The sequence below is a fragment of the Choloepus didactylus genome, chromosome 17 (assembly GCF_015220235.1).
Source record: "Choloepus didactylus isolate mChoDid1 chromosome 17, mChoDid1.pri, whole genome shotgun sequence".
NCBI lineage: Eukaryota > Metazoa > Chordata > Mammalia > Pilosa > Megalonychidae > Choloepus > Choloepus didactylus.
Window position 1 is genome coordinate 31,047,874 of NC_051323.1, and position 22,716 is coordinate 31,070,589.

The 22,716-nt window shown below is 38.4% G+C and overlaps 1 protein-coding gene and 1 pseudogene across 5 annotated transcripts in view; both read right to left on the reverse strand.

The window, feature by feature from the left end:
* The window catches only part of KIAA1841 (KIAA1841 ortholog), a 111,764-nt gene extending 108,842 nt beyond the window's left edge, over positions 1–2,922 (reverse strand). For 4 of the 5 annotated variants that reach the window (XM_037807369.1, XM_037807367.1, XM_037807371.1 and 1 more), the window contains exon 1: positions 2,803–2,922. The gene's annotated coding sequence lies outside the window, so the exon portion shown is untranslated. Of the gene's footprint in view, positions 1–2,343; positions 2,550–2,802 lie in introns of those variants that run through there. The other variant, XM_037807368.1, reaches the window with a different exon arrangement.
* A 2,661-nt stretch (positions 2,923–5,583) lies between these two features.
* Positions 5,584–7,829, reverse strand: LOC119512593 (annotated as a pseudogene).
* Positions 7,830–22,716: the final 14,887 nt, after the last annotated feature.

The window sequence follows — 22,716 nt, forward strand, 5'->3', positions numbered from 1 at the left end:
ACATTGGGATAGGACATCAGATGGTAGACAGCACAAAGCTAACAGTTTTTGCATGAACATTAAACAAACAAAAAAACCATGAAGCACTCTAAAATCAGAGCTTCCTAGTAACAACAGATGTACCCTGTTGAAGGGCTATATAGCGTAGTGGTTAAGAATGTGTAGTCTGGAGAAAGCCTGCCCAGGCATGAATCTCAATTCAACAATTTATTGTATTATTTGGTTCAGATTACTTAATCTCTGTGTCTTGATTTTCTCATCTGTAAAACAAAGACAATAACAACGGCCAGCTCATATGACTTTGAAGATATATGGTAAGTGGTACCTTGCACACAGGGAGGTTTTTTAACGGTTTGTAGAGTAACATTACCACTCCAGGGATTCTCAGATTAAACAGATTCATAGACAAATGTGACAAATAAAAGGAGAGACAACAACATTCCAATGAAGTACGCTGCCAACAAAATGAGTAGAAAAAGTCAGATCTAGATCCTAATCCAACTTTACCACTACCAGCAGTGCAATGTATGGCTTCAATGGTCTCAGCTATAAAATAGGAAAAATAATACCTACCTCAAGGAGAGGTTGTGAGGATTAAATAATAAATAAACAAAGCACCCAGCACACTGTCAGAAATATAAAAGGTGCTCAGTAAATAATTTATTACTATTTTTTCCCTTTCCTACTTTGGCCATTATTGGCACGAAAAAAAAATCTATAAATTTAATAACCACCTTGAGCTCAGAAAAAAATGGATCTTAAAAGAACTTCATTCTTTTTTAAAGAGCTGGTCATCTTGAAGACTGGTGAAAAAAATGGAGTGAATTCCAAAGTAATGTCCTCTCCCTTGCTGAGTTTTGATGAAGACCTTGGGAAAACAGGTTTGGAAGGGTTTGGTTAACCTTGGAAAGGCTCTGAGAAATTTCTGCTCATTTTTCTATCTAACCCATAGAACTGGAAGCTCCCTGATGAGCTGGACCTACTTGATTCCCCAGAAGAGTGCCCAGCACAGCAGGAATTGGCAAATACGTTGAATAAAGCCTCAAACCTTAAGAAGAGTTAATGTATCCTTTGGAACCTTCTCCAAACTAAGGATCCACAAGGCATTTAAATATTTGTGCTCCTACTTTGTGCAAGATACAAGGATCATGCTCTGCTGTGTTAAATCAATTTAGTTTTGAATCTACTACAATGTCACATTTTTTAAGGACCTGGTTTCTCACTGGTGAACAAGGCATTCTTCTCTGTTTGCCTAGTACATACATCACTTTTGATACCACATAGTTTGGGAAGCATGTTAGAATATGGGGTATTTTATTATCAGTTGTTTTTGATCTCAGTAGAAAACAGCCTAAAATGGAATTTGGGACAAGAACCCCAGGTGCTGCTGTTGTTTCTACACCTTAAAAAAAGTTCATTTGCAGACACATGTTAGCTAATAAAAAATATTGTCCCTATCAAACACATAAAATGTGACACGTATATTTGAAATTGGATACTCATTTATGATATACATGTTTAAGAATAATTTAGATAACCTAGATGTGAAAAAAAAATCTTCTGTTGACATTTTCTTTACACAGCTCAATCATACTGAACAAGGGAAGACTACTTAATATCAATTCCAGTTAAATGAATGTTCAAAAAGCATCCTTTAGAGTCTGAATGTAAGTATGAAAAGCAAAGCATTGACCAGATAATCCCTAATAAAACATATATGCTCTCTAAGTAGCTGCAGAGTGCACCAAATTCTGAGAAAAATGTATAATTTAACAAAAAACTACAACAAGAAAAAGTCCAAACTCAGATTACACTACTACTAAATCCACTCCCATTTGTGAGAAAATATCGAATTTATTAATATTTAAAATGAAATGTGTTATTTACCAGAAATAAAAATTCGATTCGTTTAATGGGCACTTTCTAAGACCACACCTCACGTCCCCTCTCCCATACACAAACCTTGGTTACGTTAAGTGTATTCATAATAGCAATCCAAGGCACTCCCACACCAAATAGTGGTGTATGACTGGCATCTGGATATTTTTCTTTCTTTCTTTTCTCTTTTGAAACAGAACAAGGCTTTCGTAAACAGAGACTTTTTCCCCTAGGCAGAGAGTGGCAAGATGGGAAGGGAGGGAGGCCAGTGGGAGAGGCCACGGGCCTTTGACACAACAGTGTCAGAGAGAACACTGAGTCATCCTGGACCAAGCCTTGTGCCCCGGCTTACTGACCACAAATGAGAACAGAGTCACTGGGCTTTAATCGCGAAGGAGAAAGTAAAATCACACTTCAAACCCATGATGAACAGATCCAAAGCTCTCAAACCTGCCCAGAGCTCACCGCGCAGCACGTCCTCAGGGCACCCCAAGACGTTCGCGGACACTGTCCCCCGCAGCGGCAGAAACTCTTGGGGCGCAGAGGGGTGAGCGGCGGACAAAGGCGCCGGGCAGCCGTGCTAGGCTGGGGGAGATGCGGGCGGAGGCTCTGGGCGCGGCTGTGCGCCCAGAAGCCGGGGATCCCTCGGCCGGGGCGCGGGCGGGACGGGCTGCCCGGGATCCGGAGTAGGCAGGGCCGGAGAGAGGGCCGCGGGAGTGGGGTCAGCAGGCGGCGCGGGGCGCGGCGGGCTGAGGGCTGTGCTGGGGGCGTTCTGGGGCGTTTGGGGGAGCGGGACCCTCGCCCAGTCCACCCCGCCGGCAGAGGGGGCCACGGCGGGAACCGGTCGGCTGCGAGCGGTACTACAGCCCTCGCCGCACTTCCCGCCCCGCGGCGGGCACCCGACCCCCTAGGTGTCCCGCTCACCTCCACAGAGCCGCGGCGGCCCTCACGGTACCTCTGTCCCCTGCAGCGGCTGGAACCGCCCGCAGTCACGCCGTGAAGCGCCCAGGACCCGGCAGCGACGCCCTCGCTCCCTGCCCCCGCCCGCCGGCTCAGCCAGGGACCAGCGCCGAGGGGCGGGAAGCGCCAGGCCCAGCGCCGCCGGGCCAATCGCGGGCCAGTGCCGTGGTGGCAGAGCCAATAAGCGATGAGCTCCTGCCCAGAGGACGGGCTGGAGCTCGACAAGCTGCTGCCTCAGGCAGCTGCCGCGCATTGCTTGCCTCCTTCCCCACTCTGGAATCCACTCTCAGGCTTGTCGCAGTGCAGCGTCCCCACCCTCGCAGCGTCTCGTCTCTTAGCAACCAGCTCCTCAAAGCCAGTTCTTAGATAACCCTGGGTCCAGAAGAAAAGAGATAAAAAACAAAAAACTGAGAAAAAGAATGAATGAAATAATTTGCGGTGCAAGTCCCTTTGCTATACATATTTAGGTAGAACAGGGGTAATTTTACTATTTTCAGGGACATCAAATGTCTTTTCCAGGAGACAGCTCTTAAAAATGCAAAGAGCTCTCTGGTTTTCATTTATTAATTGGTTCATCATGTCTGTGTTATTGTGAGTGCTATTACTGGGAACCTAAAGGAGTATATAGGCTCAATCTTGAAAGATAAATGCCAAATGTCAATATTTCTAATTTCCACTTGCGGTGTGTGTATTCTGAGAATCAAAACTAAATGTTAGGGTCAGAAAAGACAGAAAAAAGTAAAGCCTCATCTAAAATGAATAATTATAATGAAAACTGGTGATTAAGTAGATTAAGTGACTCACTGTGTAGAATGTCATGAGTTTTTTTCCGATTGTATCACCTGTGGCATTCTGCATATCTTAATGTTTTTTTTTTCTACAAGTCCATTAAAGTTAAGCAAGCTTTGTTCCACAAAGAGGTTAGTTAAGCAAATTCTTAGAGAGACGCTGTTTGCCCTCTACTTCCTCTCTTTCTCCTTTCACATAGGTGGGAACTCAGTTGTGATGGTTGTGATCCAGTTTAAACCCTCAGGACAAGGAACAATTCACAAGGACTGCAGGAATGCAAAGCAATAACATGGAAGAAACCTGGGCCTTGAATTACTTTGTGAAGCAGAGCTGCCAAAAAGCCCTAGACTGCCTGCCTAGTTCTTAGACTGTTACATGAAAGAAAAATGTTTCTCTTGATTTAGCTACTGTATTTTTTTTTTTTTTTGATAGAAAAATTCTTTAATGAAAACAAGTTTACAGGTTTTGACACTATGGCTCAACTAGAGTAAATCTGTCCAAATCCAAACAGATAATGACTAGTTTATATAATATTAAAACAGGGTTCCCTCAAAACAGTGGGTCCTAGTTCCATTGTAAAACTCCTCAAAATCAGAAATCCACTTATTGTAATTCAAAATTAGGTGAAAACAATTATCCACGAGGACAATGCATGTGACACACAAACTTTTTTTTATTGGCAACTTAAAAACCACTGGCCTCAAGTATAACTCTACCTTGTATTAAGTCATTTTCCCACATTCATATAGTTTCAAAATGTTGGAAGCCTCTTTTCATGACTGAAAAACACTAACTGACCTAATACTCAAAATGTCTTAGAACTCTTAATTTTGTTAACACTGGTTCACCCTGATTTAAGTCCATATATGTGAATATATAACTACCATAGTACTTAGTGACTCTTATTTTGTTTTCTGCCTCAAAGCAACTTATGTTTCCATTTTTTGCAATCCTGTCACATATATGATATAGAAATAAATGAAAATGAAAATTCCCTTTAATATAGCCATGTTTTCAAATAGGCTAGTTTCTTTGTAGTTCTTACTTGTACTTACTGCATAAGCATCATGGATTGATTTTTTTTAACTTAGAAACTTGAGACATTTCTCAAAAATAAACTTTAATCTTTTAATTCTCAATCTTTAGTTAGCAGTGCTTATAAAGGATATTTGATGGCTGATTTCAAGAGGGATAATAATCCTAAAGTCAGATTCATTCTGAATAATAACCCATACTGCTCTCTGCAGGATAGTCATATGATTTCACTGGATTCCCCGCCACAAATCTAATTTATCTTCAAAAACTAACACACATTTTGTACCTCACAAAATTGCCAGTTCAACTTGAGTAGGAAAGCTAGTTGTCATACAAAAAGGCATACAGACCACACATTGTTATAAAGAAGTAGGATAATGCAAACGTAGACTATGAGATTAAAATTAACTTTTGATAAAAGGAAGGAATGATGTAAAGAAGTAACATTTTATTTACCATAAAAATGCTCAACTTCTATAAAACCCACAAACAGTGAAAAGGTATATTCAGGTAAATCCAAGACTTGTAAAAACTATGCGTGAAAAACATGGTATTTGGGAAAAGAGGAAAGATTTCTATAAGCAGCAGTTTTAAAAGTGTCACCTTTTTCTACTATCAATTACACATTAACTTATACACACTAAATAAAAATATGCCACAACCATAATGTCTGGAAAAGCAGTTTAACATTTTATAAATGGATTTTTTCCCACATTTACTATAATGTAGCTGTTAATACAGCACAACTACAAATAGCAATGTTTACTTTTAAACAAAGATAATGGCATTTTTCTCCCTCAAAATGAGTTTTAAACCTCAGAACCTATGCTTATAAAAATTTAAAACTTTCAGCAGTCTAAATATTTCAAGTGAAAACCATTACAAACTTCTCAAGTGTTCTTTCTTTCTAGGTATGCCAACCTAGTTATCTAGTGTAGAATCCTTCAGTTATTTCTGTTTCTTTCTCTTCACTGGATATGGCTTTTCCTTGGTGCTGGCCTCATGGTTGTCCCTGCTTTCTTCATTGCTATCTCCATTATGTTGTGGCTGACTTGAGCATTAGATCTTCCATTTAGAGTCTTTAAAACTGTTCCTTTTCTAGCTTTTTGTTGGGCTGTTTCTTCCCTTGATCTTTGGTTTTATTTGCTTCCTCATGCTGTCTTTGTTCAGCAAGAGATTTATTCAGCACTTGTGTCATCACAGAATCTCCTTCACCAACCAAAAACATGTTTTTAAACTTCTTGTACAAGATAGTAGACTTTTCTGTGATAACCTAACTTTGAATCGCTGTATTTTTTTCAGTGTTGTAATCATCTCTCTGTGTTTCTGAGCCTGCTGCATTGTGACTTGAAGTGAAGAAAGTTCATCCAAGGCCTCAATGCATCTGTTCACATCAAGATTATCAATTTTTAGTGAATTTTTAATTTCAGCATGTATCCTTTGAAGCCAAGAATCCATTGATGTTTCTCTCTCCTTCTCCACTTCCTTAACTTCTGGCTTCTTTCCTTCATCTTTATTCTACTGCTCAGTTTCCATTTGTTCCTCTTGTTTGTGATTTCTATCTGCTGCTCCTTTCTCATGTTGGCCTTTCTTCATTTTCCTTCTATGAGCAGCCTGAAAGTTTCTTCCACCTCCTTCTCTTCTTTTCACCTTCTTGATTGCCTCCTTCTTCTGAATCAGAGGTTGTTGTAACCCTTGCTTTAGCTAAATTTTTCCTTTTTGATTCACCTCCTTTCTTCCCTTCTTTTTTTGTCGGGCTCTTTTCTTGGCTTATCTTCTTTATTCTGGCCTTCCTCATCCTTTTAAAGCTGTTTTTTAGGTTGTTTCTCCTCTTGCCCCTTGTTCTAGTTTGCTAATGCTGCCGGGATACAAAATACCAGAAATGGATTGGCTTTTATAAAGGGGATTTATTTGGTTACACAATTACAAGGCCATAAAGTGTCCAAGGTAACACATCAACAATCGAGTACCTTTAGTGGAGGATGGCCAATGGTGTCCAGAAAACCTCTGTTAGCTGGGAAGGCACATGGCTGGCATCTGCTCCAGAGTTCTGGTTTCAAAATGGCTTTCTCCCAGGACGTTCCTCTCTAGGCTGCAGTTCCTCAAAAATGTCATTCTTAGTTGCTCTTGGGGTGTTTGTCCTCTCTTAGCTTCTCCGGAGCAAGAGTCTGCTTTCAGTGGCCGTCCTCAAACTGTCTCTCAGCTGCAGCTACTCTCTCAGCTCCTGTGTGTTCTTCAAAGTGTCCCTCTTGGCTGTAGCAAAGCTCGCTCAGTCTGTCTGAGCTTATATAATGCTCTAGTAAACTATTCAAGGCCCATGCTGAATGGGCGGGGCCACACCTCCATGGAAATTACTCAATGAAAGATCTCCTGTACAGTTGAGTGATCACATCTCCATGGAAACATCCAATCAAAAGTCTGCAACCAAATCAACACCAATACATTTCCTGCCCACACAAGACTACATCAAAGATAATGGTGTTTTGGGGGACATAATACCTCCAAACCAGCACACCCCTTTTTCTTACTTTTGTCTTCTTCAGTTACCATGTCACTCTCTGAAGGACAAGGTTGTTTTACAGTTTTGGGTCTGCCTCTTGGTTTTTGCATCTTGACTTCTGTAGCTGCAGGTCGTACTCTTTGGGGCTCACTTTCAGATTAACAGATGCTGTTGTTGTTGTCACTACCCCTGCCTCCTCCATTTCTACTTGTTTTTCAGCCTTTCTCTTTCTCTCTCTTCTAGCAGCCTTTGGAGTAGTTGTATCAAGTGCTTTAGTCACATCCTCATTACCAGCTTTTTCTTCATGATCAGTATCCTCCTTTGAAACACTGGTTTTTTTCTTCAACTTCAACATCAGATGATACAGTTGTTTAGTTGAGGCCTTTGACTTCAAAATTTAACTTTCGGATTGTTACCTTCTCCCATAAACCTTCATTAAAACCTTTTCGTTTATTTGGCTTGCCATACTTTTCCTTATTTTCAGAGTAAGGAAATATGTCCTTTGGTCTTAAAAAAGCAGTCTCATGAGTTCAAAAAAGAAAATAGGTAGTTTGTTTGTGGGTGGCTTTACAGCTCCATCAGGAACTTCATCTACTTGAGCTGGCCAATGAAGATAACCTTTTATTTTGGCTAAGATGAGGTCTGCAGGCTTGAAATCACGAGTCATATTTTAAGGGTGACACTGGGGGTCCTAAGGCCAGGAAGGAGCTGCGGTGGTGTGGGAAGCCAGGGGGTACCAGAGAGCCGGGGCTGGTGGGAGGAGGAGGATGCCTTGGGGCATCCGGACGCCAGCTACTGTATTTTATATTCTTTCTTACATCAACTAACTTGTTCCTTAAAAGAGAAAGTTGGTCCCTGAAAGTGATGTGTTATAATAACAAAGATCTAAGACACATATGGCATTGGCTGGCAGATAGAAACATTGCAGGCTGGAAGGCTGGTGACTATTTTTGTGTAAGAGCAAAATGTTTAGGAAAAGTGTCACCTGTGTTAATTTGGAAGACAGAGTTTGTGTTGGCTGCCACTCCCTGCCTTTAGCAAAGTTTATCAAAAAGGTATGAAATCAGTTAAGAATTGACCAGTTTGCAAGCAGAAATCAAAGAGAACAGAGCTCTACTACTGGGCCCTGTCTTCTGCTGCATACTTCTACGCATCTCTGAGGAATCAATTCAGGTACTTACTGTCTGAAGCTTTCCTGCATCATTCTCCAGTCTTTTCTAGAACAATACACATTTATAGATTGATAGCACTAGAAACAGTCCACTAGAAATTTCTCCAATCTTTCATTTTGTGACTCAGAGAAAGTTTAAATGACTTGTCCAAGATCAAATGGCCAATTCATTACCTTCAATGGCCTTTATTCAAGTAAGAATCTTTCTTCAGGATTGTACAAGGTTTCCTTCTGAAGGAGCTTTATGCAAAATGGTCAGCTTCGCCTGACTTTCATCCACTTCCTCCTCCTCCTCACTACATCTAACCATCTGTGTTGATAAGCTCATCTGTTTCTATATTAGTTTTAGTACAGTCTAAGTTTTAACAAGGAGACCCAAAATATAGTCGCTTAGATGTGATAAAAATTTATTTCTCTCTCTAATAAATAGTAGAAGTGAGTGGTCCAGGTTAGTAGGGCTGCTTTACTACACCTGAAATAGCTTCCACTTGATTGTCCGAAGTGGCTGCAGAATTCTCACTCTTATTTCTACACCCCATGGGATGAAGGGGTACTTTAAGGGCATGATCCGGAAGTCACATAATCATTTCCACTTAAATCCCATTGGCTAGAAATTAATCATGAGAAAGCTAAGAAATAAAAATGTGGGAGTTCCATTTTTTAATTAAGAAAAGGAGTGGGGTCAATTAGCAGTCTCTATACGACAGTCTAATTTCAAGGATTATATGATACCCTATTATTGACCTCATTAGAATAAATAATTTTCAAAACATTTTTAACTACCATGACATGTGAGACTAAGAAGGAATCCCATTAGTACTGCAAAAAATACATACATAGAAAAATGTTTATGGATAAAAATGCATTAAAAATGCAAATGCTCTTGAGACTTCAGCTACTACTAAACTACTGGAAAACACTTAAAATTAAACATAACTTTTTCTCCATGGCAAGGCAAAGGTTTGTAAAAATAAATAAAAAAGTTAATATGGAAAAGTAAAAGGTATCAATAAGCACATTTCCTTCATCTGCTTCAAGGTCTGTAAGGAATTAACAGGATGTGTGTCTAGGCCATGTTCATTCTCTAAAGTGGCTCTGATAGTTACTATGCCCCAGGGGAGTTTTTTTTACTACCCAAAAGCAAAGGCCCCTGTTTACAACACACACTCAGGTTGAGATGGCAAGTATTCAGACTGCAGGTCCTACATGGTATTGTCACGTGTATGTGTTTGGCCATTATATGCCCATTGTCAAATCTTGTCTGCTTACTGCTAAACAATATTTTCTCCTCTTTTCCCTCAGCACCTATGCTAGAAATAGGTAGAGGTAATTTCTCACTCTTCTAATTAGACTGTGTGATGACCAATTTTATTTGTCAACTTGGCTAGGTTATGGTTTCCAGTTGTTTGGTCAAATACTGACCTAGATGTTACTGTGGAGGTATTTTGTAGATGGATAGCAATCTACAATCAATTGACCTAAAGTAAAGGAGTACCCTCAATCATGTTGGTAGGTCTCATCCAATCAGTTGGAGGCCTTAAAAGTAAGAACTGAGGATTCCAGAGATCAGAATTTCTGCCTTGAGTTCAAATCAACTTTTGCTGGAATTTTTAGTCTTGCAGCTTTCCCTGGTGAATTTGGACTCAGAACTTCAATATCAGCCTTGCCAGAGCTTGCAGCCAGCCAGTCCTACAGAGTTTGAACTTCCAGCCCCCACAGTAACCTGAGTTAATTCCTTATAATAATGTGTGACACATATATTTATCTTGGAGGATAATGATTGATACAGATTGCTACTCAAGAATATCCCTGTTTCTAAAGGCCCCCTTCACAGTTAGTCCTTAGAGACAGCTTTTGATTCTAAACTGCATCCTGCTAACAGGGTTAACAAGTGCTGATAATCTTTAACAGGAGCAAACAAGCTAACATACTGAGCATCACTTGCCAGGTGCTATGGTAAATGCTTAATATACAGCATCTTTTAGTCCTCTTAACAACTCAATAAGTAGGCACGATTATCCCCATTTTCGATAGGAAAATGAGTACAGAGGTTAATTTCTTCCAAGGAAATTTACTCAAAAGTGGCAAAGTTAGAATTCAAACCCAGCTTTGACCCCACAATTAATGTGATAAGAGGTGAAATATGCATTCCTCGGAAAATATTGTTGGATGTTAGAGATAAGGAAAATATACAAAGACCCTTTTATTTGGTATTCCCAAAAATTTTTACTAGTTTACCAGGTATCGTACTTAATCTTCTCATTTTTCAGTTCCCAGACATGTAGAAAGATCTTGATGCATTTTGAATTTAATGAATATTAATAAGTTTAAATGGAAAATATGTTAACCATTTACTTTAAGAAATTCATTTTGGTGGTTTTGCTTTGTGCTTATGCACACAAATGGAAAAACAGTAAAGTATATGCTTAATCATTAATTCAGTTGGTTGAGGAATGGATTTTTCTGATTAACTAAAGAGTTTGGTTGCCATATAGCACTCATGGATGACCAATTGTCAAGTAATATTTCCATAGAATTAAAAAAAAAAGATACATAAAATGACACTATTATAAATGTAATCTGTTCTTTTTTTTCTGTGATGAGTCAGAAAGCACCTCGTAATCTCCCTAAGTCTTGAAGCAGAAGTTTCTAAATGTCAGTTAATTAAAGGACCTGTGAGGATCTGTGGCAAAGAGAAAAATAAGATGGGATATACATGTCTGCTGATTTATTTTTTAATACATTTTGTATTGTGAAGTTTAACATATGTACATATATATATATAACAGTGATAACTTTCAAAGTACAATTTAACATGTAGTTAAAGAGCAAATTTCAAAGAATATTATGGGTTACAGTTCAACAATTTATTTCCTTATTGTGAAATATAACATATATACAGAAAGGTGATAACTTTCAAAGTACAACTTAACAAGTAGTTATATAGGTAATTTCAAAGAATATTATGGGTTACAGTTCACAGTTTCAGTTCTTTCCTTATTGTGAAATATAAGATATATACACAAAGGTGGTAACTTTCAAAGTACAATTTAATTTATAGCTATAGAGAAAATTTCAAAGAATGTTATGGGTTACAGTTCCACCATTTCAGTTATTTCCTTCTAGCTATTCTAATACCTTAGCATCTAAAAAAATTTACATAAAGATTCAGTATTCATAATCCTTTGTTAAATCCTATCTTGTCTGTTGCTACCCCTTTCTCTCATTTGATCACTTTCTCAAGTGTCTAGGCAGTGACCACCCTAACTTGTTCATATTGAAAAGAGTTGCTGACATTATGGGGAAGGGGGGGCTGCATCTGGTTGTTCTTAAAGAGGCTTTTGCCTCTGGGTTTTAGGGCTTGTCTGGCATAGGAACACTGTGGAGCCTTTAAGTGCCTGAGAGAGAAACTTAGTGAGCGAAACTTTTATAGAATCTCAGATAGGGACCTAGGTATTTCAGGAACTGTTGGTTAGGGCTTGGCATACTGTGGCCATTTCGGATATCTAGGTGGAGCTTGCGTAAGAGTAACCTCCAGGATAGCCTCTCGACTCTACTTGAAATCTCTTAGCCACTGTAACCTTATTTTGCTACCTTTCTTGTCCACCTTTTGTTCAAGAAGGCATTTTCAATTCCTCAACGCCAGGGCCAGGCTCATTCCTGGGAGTCATGTCCCACGTCACCAGGAGTCATGTACCATGTAAGGGGGAGGTTAATGAGTTGGGCTTAGAGAGAGAAAGGCCACATCTGAGCAACAGGAGAGGTTCTCTGGAGGTACCTCTTATGCATAATTATAGGAAGGCTTAGATCCCATTTACAGCCTTAAGTTTCATAAGAGCAAGCCTCAAGATTGAGGGCTTGACTTAGTAAGTAGGTCTTCCTAATTTCATATAGCATATATTCTGTCCAAGATAAACAGTGTTTCAAATTATCTACACTAGTTGTACGATGACCATCACTCTCAATTTTAAACAATTATCATAATAGAAAACATCCCAGAACTCTTATCAGCTGCTAATTATACATCGTGATTATTACTGTAGTGCTGGTGATGGATTCTTATTAAATATAGTCTATAATATGTAATGGGTAGTTTTTCCACATAAAACTCTGTTAACTCTTTGTACCAGTATCATACTTTAGAAATATGTCATGGAAACACTTATTTATATTTTTAGGGCTTGTCTGTGGGTTACATGCCTTTAAACAACCACTTTTGATCATGTTCACCTTCAGTGAGGCACTGATACTTATAATCCCATTAATGAACCATCATCACCCCTGTCCATTCCCATACCTTTTAAGTTCACCCTCATCATGTCTATACATATTAGTTTATCATTCCCCACTTCACTAGCTTCTGTCTATCTCTGGGTCCCCTATATTCTACATTATAAGACACTGTTTTACATTGTTCATGGAGTTCACATTAGTGGTATCATACAATATCTTTCCTTTTGTAATCTGGCTTATTTCACTCAGCATTAAGTCTTCAAGGTTTATCCATGTTGTCACATGATTTAGGACCTTGTTCCTTCTTACTGCTGCATAGTATTCCATCGTATGTATATACCACATTTATCAACTCATCTATTGAAGGATACTTGGATTATTTCCATCTCTTGGCACTTGTGAACAATGCCACTATGAACATCGGTGTGAAAATGGCTGTTTGTGTCACTGCTTTCAGACCTCCTGGGTATATACTGAGAAGTGAAGTTGCTGGATCATAGGATGACTTGATATCTAATTTGCTGAGGAACCGCCAAACTGTCTTCCAGAGTGGGTGTACCATTATACAGTCCTACCAGCAATGAATACGAGTAAAAATTTCTCCACATCCTCTCCAGCATTTGTAGTTTCCTGTTTGTTTAATGGCATCATTCTTTTTGGTGTGAGATGATATCTTATTGTGGTTTTGATTTGCATTTCCCTAATAGCTAGTGAATATGAACATTATTTCGAGTGATTTTTAGCCATTTATATTTCCTCTTTGGAAAAATACCTTTTTCATGTATTTTGCCCATTTTATAATTGGGCTGTTTGTACTACTCTTGTTGAGTTGTAGGATTTCTTTATATATGCAGGATATCAGTCTCTTATGAGATATGATTTCTAAATATTTTCTCCCATTGAGTTGGCTGCCTCTTCACCTCTTTGACAAAGTTTTTTTGAGGCACAGAAGCTTTTCATTTTGAGGAGTTTATATATATATATATATATATATATATATATATATATATATTTTTTTTTTTTTTTCTGAAACAATCCATTTTTTAATTCAAATAGAATCACATTTAACAATTATGATCATTTGGCTTAAAAACATCTGAGGTTAGTTTTTGTCTCAGACCAACAAGATGGATAGTTTGTTGTCAGCAGCCATTAAAATAATACCCTTACTCCTAAACAATCAGTGGGTTAAAGAAGAAATAGAAAGAGAAATTGCTAAATATATAGAGACGAATGAAAATGAGAACACAACATACCAAAACCTATGGGATGCAGCAAAAGCAGTACTGAGGGGGAAATTTATAGCACTAAATGCATATATAAAAAAGGAAGAAAGAGCCAAAATCAAAGAACTAACGGATGAACTGAAGAAGCTAGAAAACGAACAGCAAACCAATCCTAAACCAAGTAGAAGAAAAGAAATAACAAGGATTAAAGCAGAAATAAATGACATAGAGAACAAAAAAACAATAGAGAGGATAAATACCACCAAAAGTTGGTTCTTTGAGAAGATCAACAAGATTGACAAACCCCTAGCTAGACTGACAAAATCAAAAAGAGAGAAGACCCATATAAACAAAATAATGAATGAAAAAGGTGACATAACTGCAGATCCCGAAGAAATTTAAAAAATTATAAGAGGATACTATGAACAACTGTATGCCAACAAACTGGATAATGTAGACAAAATGGACAATTTCCTGGAAACATATGAACAACCTAGACTGACCAGAGAAGAAACAGAAGACCTCAACCAACCCATCACAAGCAAAGAGATCCAATCAGTCATCAAAAAGCTTCCCACAAATAAATGCCCAGGGCCAGATGGCTTCACAGGGGAATTCTACCAAACTTTCCAAAAAGAACTGACACCAATCTTACTTAAACTCTTTCAAAACATTGAAGAAAATGGAACACTACCTAACTCATTTTATGAGGCTAACATCAATCTGATACCAAAACCAGGCAAAGATGCTACAAAAAAAGAAAACTACTGGCCAATCTCCCTAATAAATATAGATGCAAAAATCCTCAACAAAATAATTGCAAATCAAATCCAAAGACACATTAAAAAAATCATACACCATGACCAAGTGGGGTTCATTCCAGGCATGCACGGATGGTTCAACATAAGAAAATCAATCAATGTATTACAACACATTAACAATTAGAAAGGGAAAAATCAAATGATCATCTCAATAGATGCAGAAAAAGCATTTGACAAAATCCAACATCTGTTTTTGATAAAAACACTTCAAAAGGTAGGAACTGAAGGAAACTTCCTCAATATGATAAAGAGCATATATGAAAAACCCACAGCCAGCACAGTACTTAATGGTGAGAGACTGAAAGCCTTCCCTCTAAGATCAGGAACAAGACAGGATGCCCGCTATCACCACTGTTATTCAACATTGTGCTGGAAGTGCTAGCCAGGGCAATCCGGCAAGACAAAGAAATAAAAGGCATCCAAATTGGAAAGGAAGAAGTAAAACTGTCATTATTGGCAGATGATATGATCTTATATCTGGAAAACCCTGAGAAATTGACGATACAGCTACTAGAGCTAATAAACAAATTTAGCAAAGTAGCGGGATACAAGATTAATGCACACAAGTCAGTAATGTTTCTGTATGCTAGAAATGACAAACTGAAGAGACACTCAAGAAAAAGATACCATTTTCAATAGCAACTAAAAAAATCAAGTACCTAGGAATAAACTTAACCAAAGATGTAAAAGACCTATACAAAGAAAACTACATAATTCTACTAAAACAAATAGAAGGGGACCTTAAAAGATGGAAAAATATTCCATGTTCATGGATAGGAAGGCTAAATGTCATTAAGATGTCAATTCTACCCAAACTCATCTACAGAGTCAATGCAATTCCAATCAAAATTCCAACAACCTACTTTGCAGACTTGGAAAAGCTAGTTATCAAATTTATTTGGAAAGGGAAGAGGCCTCGAATTGCTAAAGACACCCTGTTCTAGTTTGCTAATGCTGCAAAATGCAAAACACCAGAGATGGATAGGGTTTTATAAAACGGGGGTTTATTTCACTACACAGTTACAGTCTTAAGGCCACAAAACGTCCAAGGTGACACCTCAGCAATCGGGTACCTTCACTGGAGGATGGCCAATGGCGTCCGGAAAACCTCTGCCAGCTAGGAAGGCAGCTGGCGTCTGCTCCAAAGCTCCGGCCTCAAAACGGCTTTCTCCCAGGACGTTCCTTTCCAGCAAGCTTGCTTCTCTTCAAAACATCACTCCCAGCTGCACTCAGTTAGTTCCCTCTCTCTGAGTCAGCTCATTTATATAGCTCCACCGATCAAGGCCCACCCTGAATGGGCGGGGCCATGCCTCCATGGGAACATCTCATCAGAATCATTACCCACAGCTGAGTGGGGCACATTCCAAGCAAATCCAACCATCACCAAAACATCTGCCCCACACAAGACCACAAAGATAATGGCATTTGGGGGACACAATATATTCAAACCAGCACACACTCTAAAAAAGAAAAACCAAGTGGGAGGACTTACACTCCCTGACTTTGAAGATTATAAAGCCACAGTTGTCAAAACAACATGGTACTGGCACAAAGATAGACATATAGGTCTATGGAATCGAATTGAAAATTCGGAGATAGACCCCCAGATCTATGGCTGACTGATCTTTGATAAGGCCCCCAAAGTCACTGAACTGGGTCATAATGGTCTTTTCAACAAATGGGGCTAGGAGAGTTGGATATCCATATCCAAAAGAATGAAAGAGGACCCCTACCTCACATCCTACACAAAAATTAACTCAAAATGGACCAAAGATCTCAATATAAAAGAAAGTACCATAAAACTCCCAAAAGATAATGTAGGAAAACATCTTCAAGACCTTGTATTAGGCGGACACTTCCTAGACTTCACACCCAAAGCACAAGCAACAAAATAAAAAATAGATAAATGGGAACTCCTCAAGCTTAGAAATTTCTGTACCTCAAAGGAATCTGTCAAAAAGGTAAAGAGGCAGCAACTCAATGGGAAAAAATTTTTGGAAACCATGTATCTGACAAAACACTGATATCTTGCATATATAAAGAAATCTTACAACTCAATGACAATAGTACAGACAGCCCAATTATAAAATGGGCAAAAGATATGAAAAGACAGTTCTCTGAAGAGGAAGTACAAATGGCCAAGAAACACATGAAAAAATGTTCAGCTTCACTAGCTATTAGAGAGATGCAAATTAAGACCACAATGAGATACCATCGCACACCAATTAGAATGGCCGCCATTAAACAACCAGAAAACTACAAATGCTGGAGGGGATGTGGAGAAATTGGAACTCTTATTCATTGTTGGTGGGACTGTATAATGGTTCAGGCACTCTGGAAGTCAGTCTGGCAGTTCCTTAGAAAACTAGATATAGAGTTACCATTCGATCCAGCGATTGCACTTCTCGGTATATACCCGGAAGATCGGAAAGCAGTGACATGAACAGATATCTGCACGCCAATGTTCATAGCAGCATTATTCACAATTGCCAAGAGATGGAAACAACACAAATGTCCTTCAACAGATGAGTGGATAAATAAAATGTGGTATATACACATGATAGAATACTACACGGCATGTAAGAAGGAATGATCTCGTGAAACATATGACAACATGGATGAACCTTGAAGACATAATGCTGAGTGAAATAAGCCAGGCACAAAAAGAGAAATATTATATGCTACCACTAATGTGAACTTTGAAAAATGTAAAACAAATGGTTTATAATGTAGAATGTAAGGGAACTAGCAATAGAAAGCAATTAAGGAAGGGGGAACAATAATCCAAGAAGAACAGATAAGCTATCGTGGGTAAAGTTAACGTTCTGGGAATGCCCAGGAATGACTATGGTCTGTTAATTTCTGATGGATATAGTAGGAACAAGTTCACAGAAATGTTGCTATATTAGGTAACTTTCTTGGGGTAGAGTAGGAACATGTTGGAAGTAAAGTAGTTATCTTAGGTTAGTTGTCTTTTTCTTACTCCCTTGTTATGGTCTCTTTGAAATGTTCTTTTATTGTATGTTTTATTTTTAAAATTTATTTTTTTATTTGTCATACAGCTGATTTAAAAAAAGAAAACAACAACAAAAAAAAAAAAAGGAAAAAAATACGTAGAGCCCCCTTGAGGAGCCTGTGGAGAATGCAGGGGCATTGGCCAACCCCACCTCGATGGTTGCTAACATGACCACAGACATAGGGGACTGGTTGTTTGATGGGTTGAGCCCTCTACCACAGGATTTACCCTTGGGAAGACTGTTGCTGCAAAGGAGAGGCTAGGCCTCCCTATAATTGTGCCTAAGAGCCTCCTCCCGAATGCCTCTTTGTTGCTCAGATGTGGCCCTCTTTCTCTAGCTAAGCCAACTTGAAAGGTGAAATCACTGCCCTCCCCCCTGCATGGGATCAGACACCCAGGGGAGTGAATCTCCCTGGCAACGTGGAATATGACTCCTGGGGAGGAATGTAGACCTGGCATCATGGGACAGAGAACATCTTCTTGACCAAAAGGGGGATGTGAAAGGAAATGAAATAAGCTTCAGTGGCAGAGAGATTCCAAAAGAAGCCGAGAGGTCACTCTGGTGGGCACTCTTACGCACAATTTAGACAACCCTTTTTAGGTTCTAATGAATTGGGGTAGCTGGTGGTAGATACCTGGAACTATCAAACTACAATCCAGAACCCATGAATCTCGAAGGCAATTATATAAAAATGGAGTTTATGAGGGGTGACAATGGGATTGGGAAAGCCATAGGGACCACACTCCCCTTTGTCTAGTTTATGGATGGATGAGTAGAAAAATAGGGGAAACAAACAAACAAACAAACAAAGGCACCCAGTTTTCTTTTTTACTTTAATTGCTCTTTATCACTTTAATTATTATTTTTGTTATTTTTTTGTGTGTGCTAATGAAGGTGTCAGGGATTGATTTAGGTGATGAATGTACAACTATGTAATGGTACTATGAACAATCAAATGTACAATTTGTTTTGTATGACTGCGTGGTATGTGAATATATCTCAATAAAATGAAGATTTAAAATAAAATAAAATAAAATAAGCAGAACATTTGGAAAATCAAAAATAATAATAATAATAATACCCTTGATCCAAGAGCAGCACAAACTGGACCGGATGAAGAGAAAGGACACCATAAGCAATTTATTTTCATTGATAATCTAGTATACATTAAATGTTATTAAATGAAATATCCCTTTTAAAACTATCCTAACTATTATGTAAATAAAACAAACGAGATTGAAAAAGGCAGTGAGGATTAGGGGCACTGCTGCACACTCCACCCCAGTCACCACACTCAACATTCTTACTGTGTTAGCATGTATCATAAGAAGAAGCTAAGCTCAAGTCTCATCCCAGTGCTGAGTTCACCTGATGAATCCCCTCAGCATTCCTTTTTATGCCCCATCCCATTCTGCAGATAGATCCTACTTCTAAGGGATTCACTTTCCTTTGTTCCCCATTACCCTTGTTTGAGAGCTGAGACTGCAGCTTCGGGTTACCCAGTGTTTATGGAATTTAGTCACAGAATCCTTTAACTAAGACTCTCCTTAGAGAAAGAAAATTAAGAAAATCTTTTTTGCATGCCATTTATTTATGACAACCTTCCCATCCCCTTGCTTCTCTCCTAGCCCATGAACTAAACTTATTTAAACAGATTCAGTCCCTGAAGGATCCAGACCCTAGGAATGAGCCTGAGATTCGAGGCCCACCATCCACCTTTCCAGTCTTCCCTTCCCTTCTCTTTCACCCACACTGAAACTCTAGTTTGGATAGTCTACACAGTTCTTCAAGACTGGTTCATGCATTCCTTCCACCATGTTGTTGCTCACATTATTTCCCTTCCTTGGAAAAACCGTCTCTCTCCCACTCCCATTGTTTACTTGTCCAAATTTTACTTTTCTTTCCAGATCCAGTACAAAAGCTCAACTCCTCAGGCAGACTTTCCTAACCCTAACTTACCTTCAGGAAGTCACGTAAACTTGACTTACCACTTTAAGTGACATACCACTGTCAAAGTTCATTGCAAATGCAAAGTACGCAATGCTAACATAACTTTGTCTCTCTTGTACAACTTAAGACCTATCTGGGTAAAGCCCTGTAAGACCTTACAATATTACAGAAATCATTTATTTAAAATATTCACCTGCTTTTTCTTCTCTCAATTTTAGAGAATTTTTTATCTTTATAAAGGAACAGCATCTGTTTTTGAAACACAAGGCAGAAAAAACTGGATCACAATCATGCAGGTCAACAAGAAACTCACTTTACGTTATTTTTCATCTGCTTTTAAATTATATAACCAATTTTAATGTAAGTATTCAATAGCGCATCTTTCCCATTGCTTCCAAGATTTCATCTCTTTCTGCTACTGTAGGCATAGATGGTGTCATTCCATTCTGCCTTCTCTGAACCATGACAGAATTCCAGAATTTCTGGCAATTTTTGTACTTCAAGAAGTATAACATTTTTCCCTGTCATAGTTATTTTCATCCAGACATCTGGTAGAAGCATCTGATTCCTTTAATATGTAAGATAGGCATCATTCAAGAGTTGGAATGGGATCGACAAACAAGGATATGTGTCAGGATCTCTCAGCTTCTGTGTGACCATGGACATCCTAGCAGTCTTCTTTCTCCGAAAGCCGCTCTGCCAGCGACCGGGCTGTCGGCAGCTCTAAACACCTATAATAGTTTTTCTTTTGTTGCTCGTGCTTTGTTGTGCAGCTAAGAAGCTGCCTCCTATTAATAAGCTTTGAAGATGTCTCATTATATTATCTTCTAAGAGTTTTATTGTGCTCTCTTTTATATTGAGGTCTTTGATCCACCTTGAGTTAATTTTTGTATACGGTGTAAGGTAGGGGTCCTTTTTCATTCTATTGGCTATGGAAATCCAGTTCTCCCAGCCCCATTTATTAAAGACACTGTTCTGTCCCAGTTCAATGGATTTAAGGGCCTTATAAAAAATCAGTCGACCATAGTTATGGGGGTCTATTCTGAATTCTCAATTCCATTCCACCGATCAATATGTCTATCTTTGTGCCAGTACCATACTGCTTTGACTACTGTTGCTTTATAGTAGACTTCAAAGCCAGGAAGTGTAAGTCTTCTAACTTTGTTCTTCTTTTTTAGAATGTTTTTAGCAATTTGAGGCCCCTTGCCCTTCCAAATAAATTTGATAACTAGCTTTTCCAAATCTGCCAAGTATGTTTTTGGAATTTTGATTGGAATTGCATTGAATCCGTAGACCAGTTTAGGTAGCACTGACATCTTAACTACATTCAGCCTTCCTATGCATGAACACAGAATATCTTTCCACCCATTTAGGCACCCTTTTATTTCTTTTAGTAAATTTAATGTAATTTTCTGTGTAGAGGTCTTTTACATCCTTGGTTAAGTTCATTCCTATGTACTTGATTTTTTAGTTCTATTGTGAATGGAATTTTTTTCTCGAGTGTCTCTTCAGTGAGGTCATTTCTAATGTATAGGAACATCACTGACTTTTGTGCATTCATCTTGTATCCTGCCACTTTGCTGAATTTGCTTACTAGCTCAAGTAGCTGTGCCATCGATTTCTCAGGATATTCCAAATATATGATCATATCATCTGCAAATAATGACAGTTTTACTTCTTTCTTTCCAATTTGGATGCCTTTTATTTCTTTGTCTTGCTGGATTGCTCTGGCTAGAACTTCTAGCACAGTGTTGAATAACAGTGGTTATTCTTGTCTAGTTCTTGATCTTAGGGGGAATGCTTTCAGCCTATCACTGTTGAGTACTGTGCTGACTGGGTTTTTCATATATGCCCTTTATCATATTGAGGAAATTTCCTTCAATTCCTACATTTTGAAGTGATTTCATCAAAAAAGGATACTGAATTTTGTTGCATGCTTTTTCTGCATCTATTGAGATGATCATTTGATTTTTCCCTTTCGTTTTGTGAATGTGTTGTATTACACTGATTGATTTTCGTATGTTTGAACCACCGTTGCATGCCTGGAATGAACCCCACTTGGTTGTGGTGTATGATTCTTTTAATGTGTCTTTGGATTTGATTAGCAAGTATTATTTTGAGAACTTTTGCATCTATACTCATTAGGGAGATTGGCCTGTTGTTTTCTTTTCTTGTAGCCTCTTTATCTGGTTTTGGTATTACAGTGATATTAGTTTCATAAAACGAATTAAGTAGTGTTCTTCTTTCTTCAATTTTTTGAAAGGGTGTGCGCAGGAAGCAGGAATGGTTTTTTTTTTTTTTTTTTTTTTCTTTTTTTTGAAAGTTTGGTAAAATTCCCCTGTGAATCCATCTGGCCCTGGACTTTTACTCGTAGGAAGCTTTTAGTTGACTGATTGGATCTCTTTACTTGTGACAGGATCTCTTTACTTGTGACTGGTTTGTTGATGTCTTCTGTTTCTTCTCAGGTCAGTGTAGGCTGTTCATATGTTTCCAGGAAATTATCCATTTCCTCTAAATTGTCTAGTTTTTTGGCGTACAGTTGTTCATAGCATCTTTTTATGATTTTTAAAATTTCTTCAGAATCCACAGTAATGTCCTTTTCTCATTTCTGATTTTGTTTTTGGGTCTTCTCTCACTTTGACTTTGTGAGTCTAGCTAAAGGTTTGCCAATCTTGCGGATCTTCTCAAAGTATCAACTTTTGTTTTTATTTATTCTACTGTTTTTTTGTTCTCCATATCATTTATTTTTGCTTTAAACCTTGCTGTTTCTTTTCTTTTACTTGCTTTAGGCTTAGCTGATCATTCTCTATCTTCTTCAGTTGTTCCATTGGTTCTTTTACTTTATCTGTTTTTTTTTTCCAAGCCAAACTGTATCCAGCTCTATTAAAGATACCTTTCATAAACAATTATGGTATTTCAGGCAGGACATGGGCAGACAATCCTTAACAGTATACAACAACTTTCAAAGTCCCTTGTTCAATGGAATACCAAAATCAGAAAGCCACTATAAAACCCAATGAAGTCTTCATCTGATGCTCTGAACAGGGAAAGTTTAGAGTGAGGGTTGACATCTCACATTTAGCATGTTGTCTGACAACTTTCACAAGCTGACCCTGACTTTCAGGAAATTAAAGAG